General features: G+C 36.4%; 1 protein-coding gene across 17 annotated transcripts in view; it reads left to right on the top strand.

The window, feature by feature from the left end:
- Positions 1-25,227, top strand: part of SLC16A7 (solute carrier family 16 member 7) — a 165,298-nt gene that overhangs the window by 20,558 nt on the left and 119,513 nt on the right. For 2 of the 17 annotated variants that reach the window (XM_082422846.1, XM_082422829.1), the window contains exon 1: positions 21,084-23,854. The exons of 12 other annotated variants lie outside the window; for them this stretch is intronic. The gene's annotated coding sequence lies outside the window, so the exon portion shown is untranslated. Of the gene's footprint in view, positions 1-1,037; positions 17,082-21,082; positions 23,855-25,227 lie in introns of those variants that run through there. 3 more of the 17 variants (XM_082422841.1, XM_082422830.1, XM_082422833.1) reach the window with 3 other exon arrangements.

The raw sequence follows: 25,227 nt of genomic DNA, 5'->3' as shown, positions 1-25,227 counted from the left end.
TTTGTCATGCAATTCAGATATTCTGGGTAGACCACTAAAAGTGTCAAATTTGTATTTATCCTCTATAAGTAAGCTCTTAGTTTTTCCTGAGTTTATTTTAAATTTTGATAGATATTTTAGTTTTTTAATGAAAAAAATTCCAACAGCTATTTTTTCATAAATATAAAAAAGAAATATTGTGAGTTGATTTTAAAGTTATCTTATTTGCCTTTTATTGTGTAAAAGTTACCGTTATCTTCTTAAGACTCTGCTTGATTCTGTCGTTTAGTTATTTAAGTTGTCTCAAGTCAACTGTTAATAAGGGTAAAAAATAATGTTCAATAGACTGAGGAAGGGGAACTGGGTCACTTTTATTCTGGAGAAAAGTATAGTCCATAGAAATTAAAGGAATTTCAGCATTTACAGAATAAGCCTATTACATGGGCAGAGCTAAGCTACATGTAATGTATTTCCATATTCCTGTAACGTTCATTATTTAAAAGGTAACTAGAACTCATTTCTATTATTATACTTAATAGCATATTTTCTAGCATCATTACCCAGTTAAAAGTTATATTCTGCCTGGGAATTCACCTAAAATCAGTGAGATTTTGTAGATTTTAATTGTTATATGTTTTGGCATAAATGTATTCTTTGGAGAAGTGGCTGGCTAACTTTATTAAAAAATTAATTTGATTTTTTTTTTCTACTGCATAGTATTTTGAGTTAATAAGTAGGGTGAATGAAATCACTTTTTTTTTTCCTAGGATTATTAGTAGGCCCTCTTCTCCATAAAGAATGAAATAAAAAATTTAATCTGCACATGTTATTGCTCTATTCTACAAGTCTTTAGTCATGTGAATATATCACCTAAATTAGTGCACATTCATAAGATTTATAAAATGGTTTATTCTTATTCAATATATGTACACTTCTCATCCATCATTATTAATGTACTCATAAAATGCTACTTGGCTTTGGACAGGCACTAGCCTCCAAACTATAGTCTGTTCAGGGAATGCCTAAATTCAGAATTTTCCAAACTTATTTGATTACAGATGCCATTTTTGAACAGAATTTCACAGCGTTGGAATTTAATGGAACACCATTGAGAAAATATTTCCTTGAGGAAAAGACCTATGTGTTTAAACGAAATAGAATTTTGAAAGTATTATTCATAAAGTCATGCCTGTGCCTGAAGAGTAACTGAATTTGGATTTCATTTTCATAGTTCAAACATGTGATATATTCTCAGGTATTTTACAGTGCATATCAAAGTAGGTAGCCACTGTCCCTGTTTTCATAATAACACTACCAACATCAAAATCACATGGGTTGGGCTTCCCTGGTGGTGCAGTGGTTAAGAATCCGCCTGCCAATGCAGGGGACACGGGTCCAAGCCCTGGTCCAGGAAGATCCCACATGCTGCGGAGCAACTAAGCCCATGCGCCACAACTACTGAGCCTGCACTCTAGAGCCTGCGAGCCACAACTACTGAAGCCCGTGTGCCTAGAGCCCGTGCTCTGCAACAAGAGAAGCCACTGCAATGAGAAGCCGGTGCACCGCAATGAAGAGAAGCCCCCGCTCACCACAACTAGAGAAAGCCCACGTGCAGCAACGAAGAACCAACGCAGCCAGAAATAAATAAATAAAATAAATAAATTTATTAAAAAAAAATCATATGGGTTACTAGATCATATGGGTTACTAAAATTTTTATATTAATATAACAATAATAAAAGCAAAATAATGTATGGAATTATTGAGGTGGGGAATTAATTGTTGAGACCCGGGCTCTGGCCTAATCTACTTTAAATAATTTAAATATAACTTCATTATTAGGGAGCTAAATGAACACTTCTCATGTGAGGTCACTATGGTTACTTTGTTTATTATTCATAGAATCACTCTGCCTTCCCAAACCTTGAGGTTTTAATCATTAGAAAAACATTTATTTTACTGACATCTGGTTCCCTTATTTCTATGGATTGCCACATCATACATAGAGGCATTCTAAAATTTTGAACGCCTTTGCTAAAAGCTCTTAAATGAAATATAGCTTTATTTTACTATTGTTAAGTAACTGACCAAATTTTGTGCAATCCTTGAGGGTTTTGTGGGTTTTTTTTTTTTCTTTTTTTGCTTCACAGGAAACAAAGACATTTACTGTGTATTGCAGAAATATTAAGAAAAAAAATATTGGAACTATTCCCTGACATCTGTAACCCATTTTATCTTTCCTTTTACAGCTATAGCATTATAGCTTGTGGCCATGTCACTGAGTTGCTTAATTATCAATACCATTTATATGCTTATCTGCTAAATAGACTTCATAGATTTCCTTAAACACACGACTCAGCATCCCTAGATCATGTTTCTCACCATATTCTAAAGCTTTATTCCATATATTACATACTCAAACATTTGTTAAACTACATGGCTAACCAACATAGATTGCTATGTTATTTTATACAATAGATTTAAAAATACAGATGCTTAGTATTTTTTTGCTAATTGTGTTTCCATGTAAGCTCATTCCATCTTTTCTAGCATGACTGAGACCAATGAAATTAAAAATATTGTTGTACTCAATAATGGGGTTAAAAGATGAGTAAAAGTCACCTGCATTCAAGCCCACAACAAGGCTTCGTAAATTTTGACTAATGTTTGCCGGTCTACGGAAACAGCACACTGGACTTTCCTTCCACATTTCCTGTACCCTTCAAGGAAGGGTGAAAATAAAGATTATGCAAAAACTAATTCTTTGAAAGTAGAACGTTCCCCTCCAAGTCTAAAATGCATGACAGTTAACAGTACTAATTTTTCAGTAATCACACCCTTATTGTGTGTGATCTTCCTTTCTTAGTAGTGCCTCTGGTAATAAAGTACACATAGATATTAAGGTCGAGAACTTCCAAAGAGAAATGGTTGACTCTTGACCACTGACACCATCATCCCCATCTTCCTACCCACAACTCACTTTTTTCTTGGTTTCGTGGGAGTCACCTATCTACAATGAAATTTTGGTATAATAAGTGATATCTTTGATAGTAGAAATGCTGTTTTACTTGGAAGTTGGCTATGTTTTCTATGTAGAATTTTATGCTGATATAATTTTGTGATTTATATATATTTTTACCTGTTCCTATATATTCCCATTTACAACACCTGATTATAAAGAAAATTTTCATGGAAATTTTATTTTATAAATTTAAAAAAATTTTTCAACTACCCTAAAAACTCTACATGTTAGATGTATCTAAACTGAGCATTTAAAGTCATTGAGTGACTTCTTACTTAAACATGAAGATTTTACCAGATACTTTCTATTGAAATGGGCATTTAGCCTTTACCTAATCTGATTTGTGAGGTAAACCCTTTTCCTTTTCAGATTTGTAGGATTCAAACAAAGGCAAATTTAAATTGCAGACTTGTATTGAAGACTTCCAATTTTACACACTCTGTCTGTGTAAACTGAATCATTTACTCAAAGAAACTTAGAGGTTATTTAAGCACATTATTTCACCCCATGTATTAATCCTACTGAATCCATTAAAAGTGATTATCTAGCTTCAGTTGATTTTGCTTTGCAGGCATATAGTTACCATCTTACAAGCAGCTCATATTTTTCTTAGCCAGCTTTGTTTGTTAGTAAGTTTATTTTAATATTAACCTGAGAGGGAAAGTGCCTGTGAATTTTATTAATCTATGAATTGGAAACATTCACACCAGAAAGGCAGATCTTTGGCTCCCTGCTGACAGATCCTGAGGGAATCTGTCCCTTTCCACAGCCCTAGTGAGGATAGCCATGTGTACATCACATGACGTGGGCTGAGTAAATCAGAAATGATGGGCACTGGAGTTGTAAGAAATCAGTAACTCTGATCTAGTGGCTATGTTGGCACGTGTGCAAATAGAGGAAGCTGCCAGGCAGAGAGAAGACAGAGCATATGCTCAAAAGAGGCAGTTATAATTACGTTATCATAATGACTTTCATTTATTGAGCACGTACTGTCTCAGGCACTGTCTTAAGCCCTTTACATGCGTTATCTTGTTTAATCCTATAAGAAAAGTAGTTACTACTTTTTTACAAAAAAAGGGAACATTAAGTGACTCACCACAGTTCACAAAGTTAGTAAATAATAGAGCTAATGTTTGAGACTAGACACTCTAACCTCAGATTCCACATTTTATCACTTAGATTATACTCAGCATCTGAACCCGTTCAGGGCCCTAAAGAGACAGAGGAGGCAGCTGCCTAACAACTCTACAGTTGAGTTCTGTGTTGATATTGTTTGTTTGTTTTTTTTCTCCCCTTTTCCTTAAGCTACACTGAGTGAATTTTGATTCCTTGCAGCCATAGATCCCTGCCCATGAAATGGATTTGATTATTCATGTTATTCTAGGTTTTGCCCGCATAAAGAACTCTGAGTGTTATAGATTCATTGCTGGGATTCTAGATGCAAAGCAGAACACATCAACTTGGAAATTATTTACTGCTTCATATAAAAACCCTTTTTTTCTGAAAAGGTCCGAGTAACTACTGAATTTATAATGAGGTGTGTTTATGAAAAATTTGCACATGAAAGCAGCACAATGTGGTCTGCATTGGAATTAATATTAAGGACGAAGACATCAACCAAGTGGTCTTACCTATGGATTGAGAACAGTTTTCGCTATGTGGTGCTCAAGAAGTTATAACATTTCTCTTGGCTTTTTCATTAGTCAGGAACGTTGATGACGAAGGCCCTTCTAATCACTTCCTGTTCTCTGTTTTGCAAAAATATCTGTAATTTTACCACTATAAAAACAATATTGAATTAGACATGTGTGTCTTCTTTGGAAGGCACAGAAAACAGGAAATTGGCAAGAGAAAATGAATCAGAGCATGTGTAGCAGAGGAGAAAGTAGGAGGCAAACATTTGTGAGGAAGAGAAATCAAGTGTACAATAAGAATACATCTCAGGGGCTTCCCTGGTGGCGCAGTGCTTGAGAATCTGCCTGCTAATGCAGGGGACACGGGTTCGAGCCCTGGTCTGGGAAGATCCCACATGCCGCGGAGCAACTGGGCCCGTGAGCCACAACTACTGAGCCTGCGCGCCTGGAGCCTGTGCTCCACAACAAGAGAGGCCGCGATGGTGAGAGGCCCGCGCACCGTGATGAAGAGTGGCCCCCGCTTGCCGCAACTAGAGAAAGCCCTCGCACAGAAACGAAGACCCAACATAGCAATCAATCAATAAATAAATAAATAAATTAAAAAATCTTAAAAAAAAAAAATACATCTCAGAAGGGAATCGCATTATTGATCAGAACATAAAATCATGTACAAAAGACCACCCCCTCCAAACTGGGAGAAATATTTATAATATTTTGTTGTTAGTCATAATATTACTTTAAAAAAATTACCCTTCACACCAATGTCTGAGTTTATGGCCTTTCGTCGGCTTTCCTTAGCTATGCAGTTGGCCCACTGATTGTATTTACAAACCCAGCCCAAACATATTCTGGTTTTGCAGGCCAATCTGAATAGAGGCAGAATATGTAATTAGTCTCTGCCCAGGAGTCTAGGAAGTGGTGAGGCTAAGCTGTAATGGGGTCCCCCATTACTGACAATTGTGTCCTCTAATATTTAATATGACTTGAATGTCCCATTCTCTGTGCAGATGTCTAACACTATTCACCGTGTACCAGAATTGCCAAGCTACTAATTGTTTTCCTCTCATTCTTAGATTACAAAGACCTTGAGAGGTGAAATCACGTCATAGTTTCTTGAGATCCACATACAGAGTGTTCCCCATTGTTTATTTCTTTCTGACAGACTGAGTCAACTTCTAGAATCATTGGCCCTTACACTGCCTTGTCTGAGTGTGAGCAAACTATCACATGTTACTGTTTGGTATTTTGTGGTACTAATTGATAGCTAGTTTAAACTTTTTTTGAAGTTGTTTAGTATTGTTATTGTTTTACCATATGCCAGAATAAAAGGTCAACATTCCTTTAATGCTTCTCTTACAATTTGGTTAACACTAAGACAGTGCAAATTAGACCATTTGGGTATGTGGTGTGAGTGCAGTTTTGTTTCAGTGTTGAAGGTACATAAACATCAGTTTTACAAATTTGTTTTATTAAAATATGAAAACTTTTTTTCTATATAGAAACTAGGAAAGTATGATTTTTTTTTATCCTGTCCATTTGGGGGAGGATAAGGAAGTGGATGGTGCACAGAGAAATACCTATTCATGTTAATTCAGGGATGAAAATTTATCTTTGAGGAAATTGCATTTTAGTTGTATTTTCAGTATTTCCTCATATGTTTATAACTTTATTTCCTTTACCATTCCATCCTCCAATCACACACGTCTTTATGTTCTCTGACTCTTCTGATTGAAGTAAATGAAATTAATGCCTTAGTCACCACATTCTACACTCAGAGTGAGAAGGTGGTATAAAGGTACTATGTGCCTCCCACGTATGTGTGCTCAAATAAGGTAAAGATAAATTGTTAAGTAAGCTAGAGAACTATCTTTTAATTAAGGATAAGCTAACATTAGAAGTATCTATTGAATTACATGTTCAAACATAATGATCAACCTACTTATATGTTGCTGGGATGCTGTCCAAACCAGTATGATCTTCGTTCCAGGCTGAAAAGTACGTTGTTGTTCCCCTCTTACTCTTGGTGATTTAAAATAGAACACAGAAATTTGTCAAACATTTCAATCTAACCTACTCCATATATTGATAAGATAAATCAGGCTATAATTATTTTTTTCGGTCATCAAAGAGAATGAAGTACCTAAGTCTTTTATGCATTTTTCTATGTGATTATCTTTTTTGTTGCTTAGAGTCTTTATATATCCCATGTATTCTATATATATATATAAATATTACAGATACCTTCCTTCAAATTAAGGCTTTCTTTTTCATTTTCTGTATAGTGTCTTTTGACAAATGGTTCTGAATTTTAATAGCTGAATTTATCAGTTATTTTCATCCTTTTTTGCTTGTTTGTTTAATTTATTACTCCTTGCTTAATACATCCCTTCCTGACCCCAAGGTCATAATGATACTATCGTAAATGTCCCTCAGTACTGTCCAATAGACCTTTCTGCACTGATGGAAATATTTCATACCTGGCACTGCCCAATGTGGTAGCCACTAACCACATGTTACTTTTGAGTACTTGAAATGTGAACAATGTGACTGAGGAGCTAAATTTTAAAATTTAATTTCAATTAATTTACATATAAATTTAAATAGCCCCGTGTGGCTGTTGACTATTGTATTGGCTAGCTGAGCTATGGCTTTGTTTTGTCATGAAGGGTGATTCACCTTATGTTCATTTTTCTGCAGGGTGTGAGGGGAAAACCTAGGGTCATATTTTCCCATATGGATGACCAATTGGCCTAGAACAACAGTTTTTTCCTACTGATTGATAATACCAGTTTTGAAATAAAAATAAATTATGTGTGTGCGTGTGTGTGTGTTTCCTGGCTTTCTGTTGTGTTCCTTGATGAATTCATCTACCCTGGTACCGGTGCCTCTCACTGTCAGGCACCAAAGCTTTATAATAAGCCTTGATATTCAGTCATGCTCTTCCCACTCCTTTGGTTCTATTTCAGAAATGACTTTGCCATTCTAGGCCTTTGATCTTTCAATACATTTTAGACTCAGGTTTTCAAGTAAAAAAAAAAAATGGCATTTTTCATTGCATTTGAATCAATACATCTACTTGGCATTTTTATGATATTGAAACTTTCAATTCATGAGCGTGATTTATCTCTATTCATTCAGTTCTTCTTTCACGGGCTCCATTTGTTTTTAATCTATAAAGGATTTGGTATATTTTATTGTATTTTAAAGGAAGAACTATATGTTGAAGATACTATGTCTGTTGTCTTTTTAAAACCACATATTCAAATCTCTCAAACGGGTAACATTAAGTATGATGTTACAGATTTTTGTTTAGTTTTTTGTTGTTTTTATAGATAGCAGATTGAGGAATTTTTCTTCGATTTTTAGCTTGGTAGAATTTTGAGATGATTTTAAAATTTTTCCTTTATTGTGGTGAATTATAGTAATTGGTTTTAAAATATTTACTTATTTATTATTTGTCTTTTGGCCCTCAGGTATTCAGAATTGAATTAAAAACTAATCATAATCTTTAGGTTGTGACATGCTCTCATCATTCATAGCTATGTTTAATTATTTGTTAACATGATGAAAACTAATGAACCCACCAACGAATTCAAGAATTAGAATATTAACAAAAATGTAAACTTACCTATGTGCATCTCCCTGGTCTCATTCTTTGATACTTATCCACCCATCCCCCCACCCCTTCCCAGAGCTAACCACTATTGGAAGTTTTGTATTTATTATTCATTTGCTTTCCTTTTCTTTTGTTTGGTTTTAGTTAGTTATATTTGGGCAAAAGTTGTTGTTTTTTTTTTTAATGTTTAGTTCTTGTACAATTCTTCGTGGTCTCTTACTGTTTAATTATATTTTAATCCTTTTCTGTTTAAAGCATACTCAATTTATATTTTCTGGTTGATAATTTTGCTATCCTAATGTATTTATGGACCAGATTCTACTATCTGTAGTTTCTCCTGGTTCTTGCTTAATAATGCCTTGCAAATGAATATTACTTGGATCTTTATCATGCAAGAATTATTTGAAGCTTGGACTAAGCTGGATTTCTAGTTGAGAGAATTTGTATTTCCTTTTTCCAGGGACTGGGACATTACCCAATACTATAAACTGTTTTTAGATGTTTGAACCACCTTGATAGTACGAAATTGGAGGGCAAAGTCATGTGAGGGATTACTGTTGGTTATGAATCCTCAGGTGATATTTTTTGTTCCCTGTCACCAGTGCCAAATTTAGAGGCAGACTGGTTCCTTTGCAGTTGCCAGTGGTGTGTAGTGTGTGCGTCTGTGTGTGTGTGTCTGTGTGTGTGTAGCATTGCAAACTTGCAAACTTATTTCTGGTACAATGACGGTACAGTTTTATTGGGTCACAGGAGGGAGTATCACCTTTTAGACTTTCCATCTCTGGCTAACCTTGGGCCTTGTGATCTATTGCAACTCTTTGGGCTGTGAAACCCCAAGTCCAAGTCTACTTAGTTGATCAAATGTCCCAAGAGGAAACCTGAATAAAGTACTCTTCTTAACCACTTGGTTTCCACTTTCAGTTAGTTTCGTTTTCTGGATGTTTCTTACTTTCTCCTAGTTTTCCTGTTTTATGTACAATTTTTTAGTTGCTTTCAATGGAGGGATTTTTATACCATAAAGGACAGAGACCTGCACAAATTAACTCAAGTTGGAAACACAGGGGATTTTCTTGGAGCCTAATTTCAGGAAGTATAGTTAGATCGGGCTGGAAGAGTAATGCAGCCCTGATCTTCCCCCATGGCCTACCGATTTTCCTTTCTGTTGCAGTGCTAAATGACCTCACACTTCTAGTGTCCAACACCATCCAACTGACTCAGTCTTTCCATGTATCACCTCAAATTCTTGAGATAGAAGATAAAATTGTCTTCGCCTCACCTATAGATGGTAGTATGGTGGTATACTATCTAAGGACAGCATGCCACAATGGTTAGAGCTTGGGTTCTGCAGCTAGACTGGCTGGATTTGAAGCTCAGCTCCAAATCTGGCTAGGCTTGTAATCTTGGGAAACTTCCTGTGACTCAATTTCTTCATCTGTAAATGGGGATGATAATAATATTCCCTACCTCACAGTTGTAATGAGGGTTAAATGAGTGACTGCATGTGAAGAGTAAAGAGCAAGAGCCTTGGATATAGTGGCTACTCAATAAGTATTAGTTATTTCTTTCTCCTTCTCACTCGATGTAAGCCCTGGTCTAATTGGCTATAGCCTGGGGTTAGGATCATGTGGTACCTAGGTATGTTCTACCTAGCAGGTCTACCTAGGTATGTTCCTTTATCATCATTGAGAAGCAGACTGAAAGAAAGGAAGGCAGTAGCAAATGTGCCTAATACAGATTGGTGAAATAGAAACAAAACAATTTGTCAGTTTGGGAAAAACATTTTTAAATATAGTTTGCTTTATATAAAAAATATACTTGAATGGTAGAATTGTTACCTAAAGAGACAGTTTTTTTTTTAAATTGGTGTATAGTTGCTTTACAGTGTTGTGTTAGTTTCTGCTGTACAGCAAAGTGAATCAGCTCTATGTATTCATATATCCCCTCTTTTTTGGATTTCCTTCCCATTTAGATCACCACAGAGCATTGAGTAGAGTTCCCTGTGCTATACAGTAGGTTCTCATTAGTTATCTATTTTATACATAGTAGTGTATATATGTCAATCCCAATCTCCCAATTCATCCCACCCCCCCCTTCTCCCCTTGGTGTCCATACGTTTGTTCTCTACATCTGTGTCTTTATTTCTACTTTGCAAATAGGTTCATCTGTACCGTCTTTCTAGATTCCAAATATATGCGTTAATATACGATATTTGTTTTTCTCTTTCTGACTTACCTCACTCTGTATGACAGTCTCTAGTCATATATACAGTGGACTATTACTCAGCCATTAAAAGGAAAGAAATTGGGGCATTTGTAGAGGGACAGATGTTTTTAAAAAATTACATTGACTGAGCTATATTATGTAACATGTTACACCTGGAAATTTTCCTGTTGCAATTAATCATATGCTTATTGACAATCTGCTATGTATGAAACACTGTATTATATGGGAGGAGCAAAAAGGAGGTAAAAGCAGACTATGTTAGTAGGTGTAATTACAGATTATAGGAGTAGAATCATGAGCGTTTTACAGAAGAAAGTGTCATTCTTTTCCTAAATATTTCTAGGAAAACCTTAAACATTTCAAGGAATCATTTTCACTGTCCTTTTAAGTTCCTCAGGTGTCTTTGTTTTTTGGCTTTTTTTTTTTTTTTTTGATTGCTTTGTTTGTTTCTTAAGAGAAGAGCATGTAACATAAAAGTGAAGGTCTGGACTCAACCTAATTCCCCACAGATTAGCACATGCAGTTGTGTTCTGGGTTATTTCCAGGCCCTTGGTAACTTAAAAATGAATAAATAAAACTAACCATGATTTCATTTGTACAGTCTTTTACGATCAACCCAGTGTTTTCATTGATTCATCTCGTTAATTCAGTGAGGTGGATCAATGCGATATAATTCTCTCCATTTTACGGATGAATACAACTGAGGGACTGCAAGCGACTCACGGTCACATAACAGATACGCAGGAGAAAGAGCCTGACTCAAACAGAGGAGTTCCTGCTGCTTGCCTGCAACCAGTCCTGTCACAGAAATGAATATACTGCTGGCAGTGTGTTACGGGGTTCTCCTGAGCTCAGAATTTTGCCTCTGGATTCAGGCTCACAGCTGATGACAACTTGGTCAGATTGAAAAACAGGGAAAGCAAGTCTGGTAAAAGCAAAAGGGATATAAACTGGAACAAGGACAGTTTTAACTCCTTTGACACTGAACAAAACATGTTTAAACTTTCCATCTGAATATATGTTATATGGGAGTTCAGTGTGTACCAACAAGAGACTTTGTTCTTATAACATTTATAAATGTTATTTAATATTGGTTTTTTTCTAGTCTCAAGAACATGGAGAGAAGTGCTTGAAAGTGCTTGACCTTTAAATGCAGAGTGTATAAATTAATTCATGTTATTACTTCAGCTGAGTTATCTTGTAAATAAAACTTTTCCCTCATTAGAGAGGAAGCCAATCTTGCAGTTCCCCATAGGTCTCCTATCACTTACACCATGCTGTGCTTCATACATTGACCTGGAACCCAAGAGAATTTATGCACAGTTCGTGATTTAAAGCAGAAGTAATTTCCTGTGGCATTATGTCACAACATCAACTACGGAACCAAAATCCATTCTTTTTTTGTTTCATTAGAAAAATGTAAATAAATTCCTTCAGAAGTTCATAAAATTTGATAGGCCACTGTTTAGAGTTCTTGCACTGTATAAAGTGCAAATCCATTTCTTATGTAAACCGTGTTATCATGCAGTTATCTATATATGTGAGTGTATGTACCAATCTTTTGATTTTTTTTTTATTTATCTTGATGTCTGATGTTTGTCATTAATTTTTCTAGAGAGAAACTTTAGCTTCCTGAGGAAAAACTTCTTACCTTGAAGTAATGAAATATTTTTGCTCACAAAGCTTCAGAGAAAGTAAGATTAAATATGGGAACTTTCTCTGGATAAATTTGTCATCTTTACTCAGTTCCTGCTCTTTTTTTACATTTTTGTACATTTAGACAATCTCCCTCCCTGCCTTGGTCTTTTTCCCAGACTTTGCTTTTTCTATCACCTAACACTGTTTGTTTCCAAAACCTCTGCTGTTTTTCTTTCCTTGCTCATAATTTCAGTGACATGTCTGTCTTCAGAGTTTCAGCTCCGCCCTCTAAGCTGGTGGTTTCTGAGCCTACAGCCCTTACCCTGACTGATCCCTTGCTGCAGTCCTGCATGGCCATTGCCTGTATGATGTTCTCCCATTCATACTGTGCCAGTATTGCAAATCCATTAATATCCACCCAGTCTTCCACACTGGGAACACAAGGTCCTTCTTGACATTTCTTACCATCTAGTACAACCACATTTTCATCAAACCCTTAAGACTCAAGCTATATCCTTGAGTCCAACATTTCTTCCCATTCTTGTTGCCACTGCTTTAGTCGGTAACTTTACCATCTTCTACCTGAACTACTCCGCAGTTCTTCCCTGCACTTTGTAATTCTCCCCATTGCCCTCAAAGCAATTTTACTGAAAAACACATCTGATCATATCTTTCTCATGCTTCAAAACCTATAGAGACCTCCCTTTACTGTTGTGATCCTTAGCTTTCCTTTTGCTGTCAAGCACCATCGTATGTCTCCAGTCTCGATTCCTGCTCCTTCTGAACAAGCATCCAATGATTCAGGGCCATCGTTTGCTACATCAGGAATCATACCTTTGAACATTCTGCTCTTTGTATCTGAAATGACTTATTCTTCTTCTCCAACTGAATGTCTTTCATGCCTCAGTTCAATTCTCATTTCCTCTATGAAATCATGCCAGAGTCCCATAGGAAGCATTTATTGCTTTCATAGGAACTTAATCTACCCCTGCTGTAGCTTTTATCACATTTGACTGTAATTATATGCTTATATGTCTATCTCCTCCACTATGTAGTGAGGAGAAAAACACATCATTTCTTTGTGTGTGTGTGTATATTTTAACCCAGCACCTAGCTTAGGGCCTACCATATGGGATGTCCTCAGTAAATAATAACTGAATAAATAAATGAATCAATTAATTAATGTCCCACCCAGCATTCAGATTAAATTTTCCCATACTTAGGTTAGAGATATAAATAACTTTTTAAGACTACATTGATTCTCAAAAGACTCTTCTCTATCTTCATTTATATAACAATTTGTTAGTTGGTCTACTTACCTATTTATCTGTCTTAGCTCAGGCTGTTACAATAAAATACCATAAACAGGTGGCTTAAACAACAGACAATTATTTCTTACAAATCTGGAAGCTGGGAAGTCCAAGATCAAGGTGCTGGCTAATTTGACTTCTGGCATGAGCCCTGTTCCTGGCTTGCAGATGGCCATTGTCTTGCTGTGTCCTCCCATGATGCATGCACACGTGTGACGGAGATTGGGAGCTGGAGCAGGAAAGGGAGAGGGAATAGATAGATACGGTTTTCTGGTCTCTTCTTATAGGGGCACTAATCCCATCCTGAGGACCACCCCACCCATGACCTCATCTAACCCTAATTGCCTCCTAGTGGTTCTACCTCCTAATATCCTCACATTGGGAATTTGGGGGGAACAGAGACATTCAGTCCATAACATTTTTCATCTAACTGTATCTATCTGTCTCCATTTCAGCATTATACAGTGATAGAACAATACTTGGAGAACTCAGATTTCTCAAATGATAATCAAATTTTCTATCCAGAAGCTATATGCCTAACTATTAAAATGATATGCTCTTCTCATACTTGTTTAAAATATTATATTATGACCAGTGTACCTATTACATATTAAACTACAAAAATTATCTACTCATAAGTAATAAAATGAAAGAAAATAAATTCATTTTTATGAGCAACTTTAAAATGGAAGTAGTTGATGGTGTTTATAAGTTGTTGCTATAAAAACCTTCTGCTACAAAGCATTTAAGAATGTGTGCCTATGTAGAATTTCTTCAACTTCAAATTTTATTGTCATTTCCCAAATATGCTTATATGCCTTTCTGCATCCAAACTTTTGATCTCTGAATTTAGTATATTTTCTTTTGCAGTCTGTATCTATTAATATTTAGCCTGTCCTTCAAGGGCAGTTCAAATTCCACCCTTTTCAATACTGCCTATCCTGATGACCCCAGCTAGAATAATCTGTTTTCCCTTTTGAATTGTCATAGCATTCCCTGATTGAATAATGTTTTTGGAACTCATATATTATCTTACTTTTCAACTTTCTATGCATTGCATGTAAACTTTCTGAAGAAAAACATGTTTACACCTTTCTGTGGTATGCAATAGTCACTAAAGTGTCACACACCGTAGGCCCAGATCATCAATTGTTGAAATAAGGGACAAAGGAGGGAGAACTGGATTAACTTTGTGGGAATTGTGATACCTCATGGCTCTCCCAGCCTTCTCTTTTTATACACCACTGATACTCCAGCAGAATGATGGCTCCCTGCTGTGGTCTCTTTCCTTGACGGGGTGCATTTCCTCTTTGGGAAGCTCATAGTCCTTGCTTTACCTTGAACGTTATTATGCTTAACATCAAGTGGCATATATTGGTTCACTAGTGGAACACTCAAAATATGAGCAGATTTTCTGCCTTTCATAGGTTAAAATGTAATACAGAACATTCTTCAGATAGCAGTATTTTGACATAGTTGGAAGATAATACTTAAGAAGCACTGTTTACCAGTGTTATGAAAATTGGCACCTTGCTAAACCTCTTCGGAGCTGTTTCCTTATCTGCAAAAGGCAGGTGGTGAAACCTCTCTTAGCAGGATTGTTACAGCTGTTGAAAGAAACACACACAGAGGTTACTTGGCTTATACTGGCTGCTCCAAATAAGTCAGCTCCTTTCTCCCAACTAATGGCTATGGACTAAACAGTGAAAATGATTCTTACTTAGCATAGAATCAGCTAGCACTATGAGAAAACTTAACATAGTAGTTTTGTTACCTCGAGTTTTGAAAGTTATGTTTATGGAATATACATGCATTTAATCTTCAATGATTTTTTCACGATAACTGTTTCGTAATAAACTTGTAAGATCAGAATTGCATCTTTCCAGGTGCTAGTTAAACATTAAGCTAATTCTCTGATAAGAGGATTAAATGATTAAAATCAGTGGTTTCTTGGTATCCATGAGGGAAAGCCTTCAATTTCCTTTTTGTCAAATCACATATTTAGAAACTAAATATATAAGACATTTGTTTCGAGGACAAATAGCTGGGAAATTTGATTGTATGTGTATTGTATCCTTTTTCAATAGAAGATATTTATAGCTATGTATCACTTACTTAGGTAGTCAGTTTATTTTTGGTTAAAATTCAAAATTAGAAATTTTGAATTCAGACTAGTTTTAAGGTTGAGGGTGAGGTAGAGAGTGATGGAAATGTGTTTTCATGCTGCATCAGTTTGGCTTCCTGAAGAGTTTGACACACTACAAGGCGATTTCTTCAGCTTTTATTAGGAATTGGATTTATTTTCTTCCTGAGTTTAGGCTCATAGCTCAGGCAAAGACATAAGCTCTTCTGCTGCTAGAACAGGTCTTTGGGAAGAAAATACATTCCATTCTGTGCTTTTGTTTATAGCAAAATGTCAAGTCAGTTACCTACTGAACACAAACCTCAAGAATTCTGGGATCTCAAACTTGAAATAGATGGACACATCTGCCAGGAGAAGAAAACTGGTACTGGATTTGACAAGGCCTAGTAACGCAGTGTTATATCTAGATTCAGATAGCCAACAGGAAACATTATGGTTCATGCTATTATGTATTATTGTATATAACTGCCTCGTTGATCCAGTTAAAACATATATTGAGTTCTCTACATGTTCAAAGCACTGTTCTACATAGAGGTTCTCGGGAAAGTAAATATAAAGAAAACCTGATTCATGACTGTAAGGAGGTTAAGTCAGTGTGTGTGTATTTGTGTGCATGTTTATATGTGTGGGTGGGGGAAGGTAGGTCAGGGATAGGGAGAATTAAAAAGGCAAATAAATGACTATAGTGTAATATAAGATACAGAGAAAGATACACAAGAGACAGAAACAGATCTGAGAAGGGAGGAGTCACATTTTGATGGGAAGGTACCCTTGCATCTGCGCCTTAGAGGTAAACAGGGTGAGTGAGAGATGCACCAGCAGAGGGAAGGCTGGGGCCTAAGTACAAAGGCCAGGAAGGAAAGGGTCGAATTCATTGAACTTCATTGTAGGCTATGTGGATGGGAGTAAAACGGATTAAAGCTACATGGTAGAATTTGGTATTATTTCACTATGAGAGATGTTAGATTTAACAGAGTGTGATTTTAAATTTGTAACCTAAAGTGGAAAAGGGAGGGAATCATGTTTCCAACCCTGATCTTCTTTAGATTCTTTAAACCAGTCTGGGTTTCTCAGCCTCAGTATTATGGGTATCTTGGATTGGATAATCCCTTTTATAAGGATGTTTAGAGGCAACCCTGGCCTCAACCCAGGACTGGGATTAAGGGAGGCAAGGGAGGCAGGTAAGCCATGGTTTTAAGGAGGCACTCACTCCCAGGGCCCTGTGAGCTTTAATCTTGTGTCTGGGTGACCCTAAGGGTGAGTGAGTGCCTCCTTAAATTTTGAGCCCCAGGCACCTCCCATGCCTGCCACAGTCCTGGCACTGCCTCCATCCACTAGAAGCCAGTAACACCCTCCCAGTTGTGACAGCCAAATAAGTCTCCAAAAACCTCCCAGGTTAAGAAACACTGCAGTCTTAACTGGAAAAACTCAGCAGATTTCTTTTTCATTTGTAAAATGCCAAGAGGAGCAGCCAGCAGTGTGATGGAATTCAGCTGAAAGGTAGCAACTAAATACAGGTACAGTTTGGGCTGAGACACACTTGGGGAGTAAGATTTGAAGAGAGAGCTGTGGGAAGAAGCTGCTGTGATTAATGGGCTGATAGGCATTGGCATTAGGAAGAGACAAGGGTTTGTATGAAAGTTACCTGAAGGTGAAGGATCCATTCTGCTGTTAATAATATACCTGACTTCTAGGCCTTGGCTGCACTGAAGAATAATAATTCTGCTGTCAATCTTGGGGTCGATATGACAAGACTTCCAAGTATGTTTTCCTGGTGCTCATACAAATGCTCAAAAGAAGTCTACAGCGTGCTTGTACTTTATTTTCTTTTTACAAAATTAGGCTGTCTTCTTGGTTAATACGTCACTGTGCTTATATTTGCTGTTATCAATTCTACTCTATTCTGTTTTCTTGGGCTCTGGGGAAGCTGTGGCACTTGGTATTGTGCAGTTTGTGCAGCGTGATTGCTAAGATTGCAGATACATCAGACCCTAGTGGACTACTAAAACCATATGAGTTACTATGAGATCACAAAGGCACGTAATATTGTGTGTATTTTCATGGTAGGGGTTAAATACAAGTGATATGGTTAATTAATGTTTAGCAATAGAGTTTAAAGCCTGAAATTCCAGGTGTCTCACATTCAATAATGTGTCAACAGCACATAGCTCCATATATTTTTGTGGCACTTAACCACAAAAGTTGGTATGTGATAATAACAACAACAGTTGAGTTTTATAGCTCACTAACATCTACCAGGTAGTGTCCTATGTGTTTTATTTGCATTGATTGTTCCAATAACCTTTGGTGGTGGCTAATATTATTATCTCCATTTTATGGATATGGAAACTAAACTTAACCAGTTTCATTAACTTGCCCACAGTCATACGGTTAGGATCACTTGATTCCAGATCTGCCAACTCCTGAGTACATGTTCTTAAATATTGCTTCAGGGCTGCCTGTAAATGACCTTGTAGGTTGTGCAGGGCACAACTCCAGGTGTCCGCATACACATTGTACACATTGTGAGTGCTCCAAGACTGTCCTGGTAGGTGCACACACAAAGAAGTGAATTCTAATGCTTTTAAGTGTTATTTACTTTTACATTTTTATTGCATGGTATACAGTGAGAGATGGGAACCTGGGCAGGGATTTCTTTCCCTCCCTCCCTCCTTCCTTTCTCCCTTCCCCCCTTCCCCCCTTCCTTCCTTTCTCCCTTCCTTCCTCCCTTCCTTCCTTCCTTCCTTCCTTCCTCCTTTCTTTCCAGCAAGGACATGCCTGGATGTAAATTCCATTGAGGAAAGGAGGGAATTCAACTAAAAGGTTGTTTCTTGCCTATTGTTATTTCCCATATTCTAGTGCAGCTAATGCTCTTAGGAGAATGAAACTACCCCTTTAGAAGTCCTCCTTCAGGTAGTGTTAGTGAAAATCGTATAATGCCACCCATTCTTTTTCTGAGGCCTGAGGCTAGAATATTCTCTCACTATTATTTATTATTGTCATGGAGCCATTAGCTGTTGCCATTAGAAGCTATACTTATACGAAAGGTGTTACAGCTGGATATATGTGCTCCAAATTCTCATTACATGCTGCTGACCTCTCCCTATAAATCTCAGCTTGGAGTTATCAGCCTTCTACTTGTTGGCTCTAATTGGAAAGTTCTCTGCTATATCCAGGTACAGAATGTACTATCAGAGCTTGAATTTCTGCCCCTTATTAACATTGCCTTTGTGACTTATTTCCTCAATTCTCTTTCCATTGGCAATCCGGCTGAAACAAATTCCTCAGTTTTATATACAAAGTGAGCTTGTGGTAGAACACATTACAAATCATGCAGTGCAATAAATGAGAGCACAGTCTAATACTTTTACCATTAGAGAATATTAAAATGTCCTTTACTAATTAATTACTTGCACAGCATTTTTTCACTTAATAATTTAGAAATAAATTCATGCATTTTTCAGCAGTTTGAAACTCATTTTACAGTTGAAAGTCCAAGTGTCAAGTATGCAATAGGAAGTTTCATGAAGAGTTTGTGAGGAGTTGTGTTATAATTTCCTGAAACCTACCTACACTTCAGATGGTTTCTAATTTTATGGATATGGAAACTAAAGACTTTTGTGTAATCCAGAGGTGGCAAATGGAATGTTTGTGACTTGATTCATCTATCCATCAGGAAAAATATTTCCTGAGAGAATCCTTTAGATTTCCCATATATTTAAGCTGGTGAATTTTCCGATGGTGTATCATTATATCCTCTTTTTGAAGTAGGAAGCCTATATACCATACTTAGAAACTCTTAAACACTCAAACATTTCTGTTCTAGGTTCTTTACATATGTTAATAATGACATACTAGAAATCAGTGTTACTCAGAAAGATTCATCTTAAGTGCATACTTAGAAGTATTTTTGTCTTCAGTAGATATTTAAATATTTAAACAGTTACTTCTCAAATTTCAATCAAAAAGCACTTACTCTGAAATAATTGTGTAGGGTATGCTGAATGTGAGTTTTGTTCTCCTTAGGTTTTAATTGATTTTTTCTATTAAAAATTGATTAAACAGTTTTCAAATAAATGAAGCTCAAGCTTCATGAGGCCACGAGGTAAAATGATAAAAACTGTATAATTTCTAAATTAAGATCTATGTAGAATTATCATACTTCCAAGAAATTAAACACGAATACTTCCTTTTTCCTCAAATGAACTTATTTTCCCTAGCATTAATATCAAGAAACAATCAAATAGGACAAATTTTAATTTAGAAAAATCTTCATTATTGAAGTTTGAGGTTAAATAATCATCCTCTTTTTGCTAATGTATGGAACAAAATTTTTCCAGGCCTTTTCTGATTACGTTATTCTACAGAACATTTAGACTATGTGCTTCTCTTATATTTGGTGACAAAACATGTGTACAAAATAGGAATTTATTATTGGATGTTGTTACTTTCAGAATTATAGGGGTGCTGGGCAAATTCAGCTGAAGAGACAATGGGTATATTAAAAGATTAACTGAGGCATATTAAAATTCTTAAGAATTTGAGCAAAAAGCTATCGGAATTAGCACCAAACCAGAAGAGGTTAGGAGTGCTCCACCAACAGGAGCCTAGGAGACACTTTTATAGAGAAAAAGCAGAAGCAAAGTAAGGAAGTTGTTGGCTGGCTACGGCTTACAGCCTATTGACTGCTTGTGATTGGTTGTCTTTAGTGTTTTGGTTTCATAGCCATGAGGCACTTACAAGCATAGATTTTGGTTTGCGTACATAGACCTCCACAGCATTACAGCCACCACAGTCTAACGGCCTCCCTGTTGAATTAATTTAACAAGAAGTACCCACTTTGGATATGTATATATATATTATGAATTTGATTGCATGGATTTAAGAGAGATTTCAGCTTTCATGTAGCATCAAACACACTGTGTTAATCCAAATGTTACTCTCTGAGCGCACAGACCTGACATTATTTTTCAGATAATATGTAGATTGTGAGAAAATAATTCCTGATTTTGAAAACTTAGAAAATTTTGTTCCTATTTCCAAAATGGATCTGTGCTAGTCAAGTACCACTGACCTCTTTGCTCATTTCTTTATATAGAAAATGGAGACCATGGTTAAGAATAGTCAGCTTTGGGGCTTCCCTGGTGGTGCAGTGGTTGAGAATCTGCCTGCTAATGCAGGGGACACGGGTTCGAGCCCTGGTCTGGGAAGATCCCACATGCCACGGAGCAGCTGGGCCCGTGAGCCACAACTACTGAGCCTGCGCGTCTGGAGCCTGTGCCCCGCAATGGGAGGGGCCGCGATAGTGAAAGGCCCGCGCACCGCGATGAAGAGCGGTCCCCGCACCGCGATGAAGAGTGGCCCCCGCTTGCCGCAACTAGAGAAAGCCCTCGCACGAACCGAAGACCCAACACAGCCAAAATAAATAAATAAATAAATAAATAAATAAATAAATAAGGTAGCTATTAAAAAAAAAAAAAAAGAACATTATCTTAAAGAATAGTCAGCTTCTACCTTTTGAGTATTAAAGAAGAAACTATCACCAAGTCACACCGCTCAATTGTAAATGTGGTCTTTTCTGGTTTAGTAGAAAGGTTATCTTTGCTTCAACCTCAGATTGCCCTTAGTAAAAGAAGCAGCTCCCATTCTGATCTTTTTGTGTGCACATTGGAAGACAAAGGAAGAAATGTGTCACAAATATTAAAAACTGTTAAAATTGCATAAATTTAGGATACCACTAAATGTTAATCTGTAATCTGTAATACCCGCATAAATGTCTCGGGCTCCAAGGACACTAACAGAATGCTTTGGGGACAAGAGAATTTTTTCCCCAAATACTTTTAATACAATAATAATCTGATATTTTATAGTGACTAGTCATTTCCGCCTCTTTGCCTCCCTGCTCTTTAATCATTCTATTTCTCCGTTTCCTCTGTCTTCTTTCTGTCTTGGCATTCCCCTATAAATAGAAATGTATTCTATTATCGTGGTCATTGCCTTTTTTTTTTTAAGTTGCCATTATTTTCCAATCTTGTGATTCTTATTTTATAGGAACTACAATTCTGGATGGAGGAAGAATTTTAAAAATAAAGTTTTTAATAGTACTTCCTTTTCTGTTGTATTTCAGTGGGTTAATAACTTTTTCTGAAAAAAATATAATTGATAGTGCTATGTGTTATCAAGTGCTAAGCTGTCTGCAAGTGGTATATCATTTTATTGTTTCAATGACCTATGAAGTATTTCTGTTTTGGAAAGGAAGAAACTTTGACTTTCAGAAGGTTAACTAAAATTTCCAAATTCACATAGCTTGTTAGTGGTTGGCCCAAGAAAAGACAGATCCTGACTCTTAATTCTTAAATATTCTGCAAGTAATTCTTGGATCTCTTAGAATTAAGCATTACTTAAATATTTTCACAGTACATCAAGTATAAATATTGAAACCTCTTCCATGATAATCTTTTAGAAAAAAAAGTTTATACGTTTCTAAAAAAGTATACTAGAATCTCTGATAGCTGTGTTTGCTTATAATTAACATAGGAAACATAGTATTAAGTACTTGTATGAATATCAAATTATAAGAACAGCAAAAGTATTTTCATGTGTTCATATTTCTGTACCTTATCTATTAATACATGAGTTGCATTATACCTTGGTTGTTGACATGACCTGAATTAGCATAGTTCTGTTTTCAGCTTCAAATACTGATTTGGTAGTTTGCAATCCAATCCAGTTTTTATCTATCATTGGGAAGTATCAACTCAGTAATACACACCTGACCAAATTTTATAATCCTTTAGGCTCATGGGCTGTGACCTTGAAGCCTTTAAAAAATATGTTGGTTTTGTTTTCCAAAGATTCTTAGCAACTCCAAGACTTGGTCCAGGATTTGAAAGCTAATTTTTCATAATGCTCTTGCAATTCTTAGCATCTTTCTTTGATTTTATCATTCCCTATCCTGGAAATTAGTCTTTAGTTTGCTCTGTTAGTTTTTGTTTGCTACAGTGTATTGTTGTGCTCCTGTCTTATTCCTCCTCTTATAATGTTCTTACAGATATTACTGTTTATATGCAATAAAACAAACACAAAAACAACCCAAAACGACAACACAAATTCTTTGTGATAGTGAGGGAGTTGAAACCATGCTGTATGACCAAAGTGATCTAGGAAAAGACAGTGTTGCCAGCAAAGAATGGCAGCCATTGTCACTGGCTTATTCTCATCATGGGCTTAAAATTCACATTTCTACTTACAGCACCATCAGCAGATGCTAACCCATATCTCAGCCTTGTGCCAAATTGAAATGCTTGTAAGGAAACTCAGAAATACTGCTAGAAACGAAGGAGGCATTAGACTTACGCAATTTGTAAGCAGACCGAAAGGAAATTTGTGATTTACTCTTTGTTTTTAATATTTGACTTTTGGGGGAGGGTGGATTTCATGATTGCAACTTATACGTTCTATTTAAATTTTGGTGACTGTCCCTTTTTTGTCATTGGAAATAATATGTTAACTTGAACTCTACACTCTGACAGAAAAAAACACCTTAGAATTTCATTTTTCCAAACATGGAGATTGTTCTTTTCATCTGCTACAAGAAATTAAATGACTGAGATTCTGAAAATAATGTAGTGCTTTCTCTAAAATACTCTTGGATTCCATCTACCCAAATAACACAAGGATCCATGCCACCATTGGCTACTAAAGCCATTTATCATGCCAAATGTTTGCAACTGTGTAGGATTTATTTCAATGATTTTTTTTTTCCTTTTTACCATTTGACTGACAGATGTAATGAAAGTCATTGGCAGCCCCTATCAAAAACAAGTGCTGCTGTGTATTAACAACTGAAAATACCCCTTTCATCTTGGCAACCTAATAGAGAGCCTGATATTCTAAATGTCTTCTCAAAAAGAAAAAAAAAAAAAAGAAAATTTTAAAAAGAATATTTTGGTGCTTAGGCAAAGTCTCCTCAGAAACCTTTAAACTTCTGTTGTACAGGTTTTTTGAGAGGAGCCGCATCTATGAAAAATGACTTACATGGGCAAATTGAGAAGTCTAAAAAGGTTTCTAGTTGAACAAAACACTGAGGGCAACATTTGTATAGAAAAATTTTTTGGTATATGTTTGTTTATTTATTTATTTTTACAGTTGACCCTTGAACAACAGGGGTTTGAACTGCGCTGGTCCACTTCTACAGGGATTTTTTTCAATAAATACATACTAGAGCACTACACAACCTGTGGTTGGTTGAATCTGTGGATATGGAACCTTGGATACAGAGGAACTGCGGGTACGGAGGGCCGACTATAAGTTATACTGGGATTTTCAACTGCATGGAGGCTCAGTGCACCTAACCCCTCTGCATTGTTTAAAGGTGGATTGTATACACACATATTACTTGAAACAATCTTGTATAAACTCTTTAAGCTTTTTCTCTGCCTTTAAATTGCAGCTGTGGTAGCTGCCAGGATACGTTGTAGTCAAATAGCACACACAAAGTATTTACTTAGGTAAATCTGTATCTAGCACCCACCTCGTCCATCTCAGAGGCCTTCCCCAATCACATTAGCTAAAAGAACCATTTCCCCCAACCCCTTATTCCTATGATACTTTTAAAAAAATTTACCTCATACAAAGCAATCCTTTTAATTTGTCCGCTTGTATCTTCTACTAGGGCAGAGTACATTGTGTGTTGATTTTCTGCCAGATTCTCCTGAGTCTAGTCTTATACATAACATGCATTCATGCACTATTCATTCATTCAAAAATAATCCTTAGTACTTACTTGTCTTGAGATGGGGAAAATGTGACGAACAAAAAAAAAATGAAGTCCTTGCCCTTATGGGACGCAAAACTCTTTGTATTAAAAAGTAAATTTTTTTGATAGTTCCAGATTTATTCTATAAATGTGCAATAGTTTCTAGGGCTCTTATTATATATGTGTCAGAATAGAAATAAAGCTAGTCTCTTTTTTTTTAATGTTCCCTTTATAACTTTTCTTCCAGGGAGTCACTTTAGCATGGGTAAACATTATCGGTTATCACTGTTTCTTACTTTCTCCATTTGTGAAAAGAGGGAGCCAATTCCAATGCTTTTCTATAGCCTAGGGCTTAATAAACCATTATCGATTGTGCTTTCCAATGTGTGTCAGTTTCCCTTTATAGAGAGCCTTTCTGGCCTTTTCCTAGGTGTTACTAATAAGGCCGTTTAGAGTTTTGTTTGGTGGGAAGATGTGCAGTAATACTAATAGTCCACCGTTTTGGAATATCAGTATTCTATCCAAGTGACCTGAAACACTGAATAAAAGTCTAACAAAACAGACGTTTCCTAATGTTGCTTTAAATGGTATTAAGAAAAAAAAGTTTGAATTTACAGATTTTTTTTTAAATTAAATTTATTTATTTTATTTTTGGCTGCATTGGGTCTTTGTTGCTGCATGCGGGCTTTCTCTAGTTGCAGGAAGCGAGGGGCTACTCTTCGTTGCAGTGTGTGGGCTTCTCATTGCAGTGGCTTCTCTTGTTGCAGAGCATGGACTCTAGGTGCACGGGCTTCAGCAGTTGTGGCGCGGGGGCTCAGTAGTTGTGGCTTGCGGGCTGTAGAGCGCAGGCTTAGTAGTTGTGGCTCGCAGGCTCTAGAGCACAGGCTGAGTAGTTGTGGCTCACG

Source organism: Balaenoptera physalus, assembly GCF_965194825.1.
Source record: "Balaenoptera physalus genome assembly, chromosome: 13".
Lineage (NCBI taxonomy): Eukaryota > Metazoa > Chordata > Mammalia > Artiodactyla > Balaenopteridae > Balaenoptera > Balaenoptera physalus.
This window is presented reverse-complemented; position numbering and strand designations above follow the sequence as displayed.